Raw genomic sequence first — 5,522 nt, 5'->3', positions numbered from 1 at the left:
CGTACTGAGGGCTCGATGGCATTCCAGATACGAGCTGAGGGCCCGGTAGGCTTTCCAGACTCGTACTGAGGGCCCAAGGGTAGTCCAGCTTGTAAAGCTGTGGACCTAGTGCATGATGTTCTATTTTTGATTGATATGATATGCTAATGTTGATATTGCTATGTGGACTGTATGTGTATCAGTATTTTGGGGGTAACTCACTAAGTTCTCGGGCTTACAGTTTCAGTTTATTGTTTCAGGTACCTCAGAGGATCGCAGCAAGGCAAAGGCATGATCGTACAGCTCCTCCTATTGTGTTATGTTTCTGGGAAAACTCTGATATAAATGTATTTTGAAAACAAAGTTTTAATGTTTTGATGAATTCGACGTGTTTTTGAAAATTTAAATTTTGGCTTAAATTTTAAGTGTTACAAGTTGGTATCAGAGCCTTGGTTTGAGTGAATTGGAGGAACAATCGTGTGAATCCAGTCTCAAGTTGAGGAAAGATTTTCAAAATGGTTTTAAATGGTTATCAAAATAAGTAAAGGAGGATGCAGGGTGTACGATCAGCCGGAGCCAGTAAGTAGACCCCAAAATACCATACAGTTATTTGATATTGTGATATGTTAGAACAACATGCTAGTACTAGGCTATGGATCTTCAGGAATTGCATGATATAATTGCCTGATTATATGATGCCTAATAGCCTAGGGATCCCTTATGTGAGATTGACATCATTACTGTAGTTGTCTAATGTATGCATCACAGTTGTACCTAATTAAGATCTTATAGCCTGAGAATGTTTGATTTGGCCTTATGTTCTGTTCTTGTTTGATTGGGAGCTTGGGGTAGGATTGGATATTCAAAAGTCTATAGGGTCCAGCGTTATGAATGGCTAGCATACATTAGTGCTGCAGGGTTGGTGGAAGTTTCACGGATAAGAAGGATTGAGTGAGACCGAGAGGTCAGATGTGAGATATTTAACATTCCTCTAGGAGTGAGGGTTGAGCGCTCGCCTTGTTGTGCATATTGTTAGGGTGTTGTGGGGATACTTGGGATGAATATGGGTAAGTGTGGAAGGTAGTAGGGGCCCAAGATACTGAAAGCACAGAACCTATACGCATGCCAAGTAAGTCGCAATCCCTAGTGTTAGTAGGGAGTTGGCTCCCAAATATTTATATGAGTTATCTAATATCTTGTGCTATGTTTGAGAATGGTGATGACGAGACGCTTCGTGGTTTGATCCGGATCAGGATTAGGATTAAGGGATGGAGGTCAGGAGGGGCCGACAGCACCTGAGCCAGTAGTGCAGATGGGTATAGAGGAGTTGGATGCCAGGATTTGGGAAATCCTGCATGAAGAGGTTGCTGCTGCATTCCGGGCTCAGTTAACGGAGATGTTCGGGTCGATTAAGACCGCCATGGTGGAGTATTTTGATGAGTGCTATGCAGCCCTTGCAGAGACAATCGTCGCAACAGCTGCATCAGCTGTATCAGCAACGGGGGGAGGAGTTGGTAGGGGTTTTCAGTACAGGGACTTCGATAACATGAAGCCCCCTACTTATGATGGGACGCAGCTTCCCATCAAGGCTATGAGGTGCATTTCAGATGTGGAGGGGTGTTTCTTCACCTGATCGTGTCCTGTTGACCAGAAGGTCAGGTGTGCTCTGAACCTGCTTAGGTCGGGGGCCAAGGACTGGTGGAGATTTGCGACTGGGTCATACTCTGATGATCAGAGAGTTGCTGTTACTTGGGAGCAGTTCAGGGATTTGTTCCGTGCCCGTTACATTCCATGGGTTGAACGGGAGCTATTGTCACAGGACTTTTTGAGTTTGAGACATGATGGGGAGTCGGTGACGGACATCACCCGAATGTTCACTTAGAGGGTGATGTTTTGCCCGGAGTTTGCTTTAGAGCAGGCTCAGATGACTCGTTATCTGAGTATGCTCAAGATGGATATCCGTCAGTTTGTGTCTACCCTGCAATGTGATACTCTTCTAGAGTTGTAGGAGGCCGCCAGACGGCATGAGTTGGAGATTACACAACAGTTGAGAGAACAGCAGCAGGCCCCGACACATTCTCAATCGGCGCCAAAGCAGTCTAAGACCGCTGATACTAGGACTGGGGGTCAGTAGAGCCGCACGTGTGGGAAGTGTGGCAAGGGTCATTCTAGTATGTATCGAGCTGGTAGTGGATGCCACAAGTGTGGAAGGGAGGGGCATTACGCGAGGGACTGTCGCCAAGCCGGTCCAGTTCAGAGTCTGAGGTTATGTCACATTGTGATCAGGTTGGCCATTTGAAGGCCAACTGCCGGTTACTCACCGCCAAGCCAGCACAGGCTCCAGCGCCGGCTACTTTGAGGATCACAGATGGGAGACCAGTCAGTACCGAGCCTCCAAAGGTTCAGGGTCGTGCCTTCCAGCTTACAGCGTAGGAGGCCAGAGCAGCACCGGATGTGGTTGCTGGTATGTTTGTATCCTGATCTCGTTATTTTTATATCTGTTGCATTCTTATCTGTGGCACCTATGATTAGGTACGTTTTTAGTGAACTCCTTGCCTACTTTGGTCTTATTTGACTCGGGGGCGAGTCGGTCCTTCGTATCTCAGACATTTAGTAGGGGGTTCAGTGCACCAGTGGGCGAGTTAGAGTGTCCGTTGCGAATGTCTATCGCCAACGAACACAGGGTTCTGCTTCTTCAGTTTATCGAGGGTGTGACTTGGAGATTTTCAGGGTGTCATTTCCAATATATTTGTTTCTGATTCCCACGGGGGAGGTATGCGTTATTGTAGGCATGGATTGGCTCAGTCGATTCGGTGCCATGATCGACTGTGAGGGGCAGCGTGTAGTAGTTCGAACCCTAAGTGGGGGAGAACTGATTGTTTACGGCGAGGGCACCAGAGTGGGATCAGGGTTTTGTTCAGCTGCTAGGGCATGGCAGTACCTTCAGCATGGGTGTACAGGTTATCTAGCGTATGTGATAGATACGCGAGACAGGGACCAGATTTCGGTTTCCGACGTGCCGGTGGTCAGGGAATTCGCAGATGTATTCCTGGAGGAATTACCAGGGATACCTCCCGAAAGGCAAGTTGAGTTCAGGATTGACCTGGTGCCAGGTGCCGCCCCTATTGCTAAGGCACCGTACCGGTTGGCACCGCCAGAGATGCAGGAGCTGTCATCGCAGCTGCAAGAACTGTTGGGCAAATAGTTCATTTGGACTAGTAGTTCTCCATTCGGAGCACCGATACTTTTCGTCCGAAAAAAGGATGGTTCGCACCAGATGTGTATCGACTACCGGGAGTTGAATAACTTGACAGTGAAGGACCGTTACTCGCTCCCGAGGATAGATGATCTCTTCGACCAATTATAGGGTGCATCTTGGTTTTCTAAGATAGACTTGAGGTCTGGGTATCATCAGGTCAGGGTCAGAGAGGAGGATGTGGAGAAGACCGTGTTCCAAACTTGTTATGGACATTACGAGTTCGTGGTGATGCCGTTCGGGCTTACCAATGCGCCAACGGTGTTCATGGACTTGATGAATCGAGTCTGTAGACCGATGCTTGATCGCGCGATCATAGTATTTATAGATGACATTTTGGTGTATTCCAAGACCCGAGAGCAGCATGCGGACCATCTGCGGGAGCTGTTGGGAGTTCTGAGACGGGAACGGCTGTATGCCAAGTTCTCGAAGTGTGAGTTTTGGCTACGGGAGGTCCAGTTCGTCGAACATCTCATTAACTAGGTGGGGATTTTGTTCGATCCGACCAAGATCAAGGCGGTTATGCAGTGGGATGTTATGAAGTCTCCCTCGGATATTAGGAGCTTTCTGGGTTTGGCAGGGTACTACCGGAGGTTTATACGGGACTTCTCCAAGATCGCAGTGCCACTCACTCGTCTGACTAGGAAAGGAGTGGATTTCCGATGGGGTCCCGAGCATCAAAGGGCGTTTGAGACCCTCCGTCAGAAATTGTGCGAGGCTCCAGTGTTGACACTCCCGGAGGGAGTTGAGGATTTTGTGGTGTTCTGTGATGCATCCATCATAGGTTTAGGGGCGGTCCTCATGCAAAGGGGACGAGTGATAGCCTATGCATCGCGGCAGCTAAAGTCGCATGAGACGAGATACCCTACGCATGACTTGGAGTTGGGGGCGGTGGTGTTTACTCTCAAAATATGGAGACACTATCTATACGGGGTCCGTTGTACCATTTACATGGATCACAAGAGCTTCATACATATCATGGATCAGCCAAACCTGAACATGAGGCAACGTAGGTGGCTGGACGTAGTCAAGGACTATGATTGTCAGATTCTTTACCATCCCTGTAAAGCGAATGTAGTGGTGGACGCTTTGAGCTGCAAGTTAGTAGGGTCTTCCACCCCAGCGGTATGTATGAGGATATCATTGGATTCTCCGCTGGTGGGTTTGATCAGAGATGCCCAAGTCAAGGGCATCCACCCAGAACATTGGAAGCTGGAATCGATCAAAGGCGAGGACACCCAGTTCGTGAAGGATAGTCGGGGACTATTAACCCGATGTGGTTGGGTTTGGGTCCCGATGACGGGTGGGGTTAGGCAGACGGTTATGGAAGAGGCTCATAAGTCTCATTTCTCTATTCACCCGGGGGCCACCAAGATGTATCGAGATTTGAGGTTGAGTTATTAGTGGCCGTGCATAAAGCGGGAAATATCTTGGTACGTTGAGAGGTGCTTGACCTGTAGGATGGTCAAGGCCGAGCATTAGAGGCCGCATGGGAAATTGCAGTCCCTAGAGATTCCCATCTGGAAATAGGAACAAATCACGATAGATTTTATTACCAAATTGCCAAAGACGGCAAGGGGGTTTGATGCTATATGGGTCATCGTGGATCGATTAACCAAGAGCGCCCATTTCTTGGCTATTCGAGAGGGCTCATCGGCCGAGAAACTGGCCGAATTGTACGATCGGGAGATCGTGTCGTGCCATGGGGTTCCTGTCTCCATTGTATCTGATCGGGATGTCAGGTTTACCTCTCGCTTTCTGCAAAAGTTTCACGAGGAGCTGGGTACGCCGTTGCACTTCAGCACAACATTCCACCCGCAGACCTACGGCCAGAGCAAGCGGACTATTCAGACCCTCGAGGACATGTTGAGGGCATGTGTCATTGATTTCGGCGGGAGCTGGGACTCCCACCTACCGCTTGCAGAGTTTGCCTACAACAACAGCCATCACTCTAGTCTGGGCGCCCCGCCATTCGAGCTGTTGTACGGACGGAGATGTCGCACCCCGGTCTGTTGGTGCGAAGTTGGACACAGGGTGATGGGTAGTATGGAGGTGGTTTTGTAGACTACCGAAAAGATCCAGCAAGTTAGACAGCGCTTGCAGACCGCTCAGAGTTGACAGAAGATTTATGCCGACAAACGCCGATCCGAGTTGGAATTTCAGGTGGGGGACATGGTACTCCTGAAGGTCTCGCCCTGGAAGGGCGTGATCCGCTTTAGGAAGAGGGGAAAATTGGGTCCCTGATATATCGGACCGTTCAGGATCACTGCCAGGGTTGGCAAGGTGG

The sequence above is a fragment of the Lactuca saligna genome, chromosome 3 (genome assembly GCF_052625555.1).
Source record: "Lactuca saligna cultivar CGN05327 chromosome 3, ASM5262555v1, whole genome shotgun sequence".
Classification (NCBI taxonomy): Eukaryota; Viridiplantae; Streptophyta; class Magnoliopsida; order Asterales; family Asteraceae; genus Lactuca; species Lactuca saligna.
Note: the sequence above shows the minus strand (reverse complement) of the source record.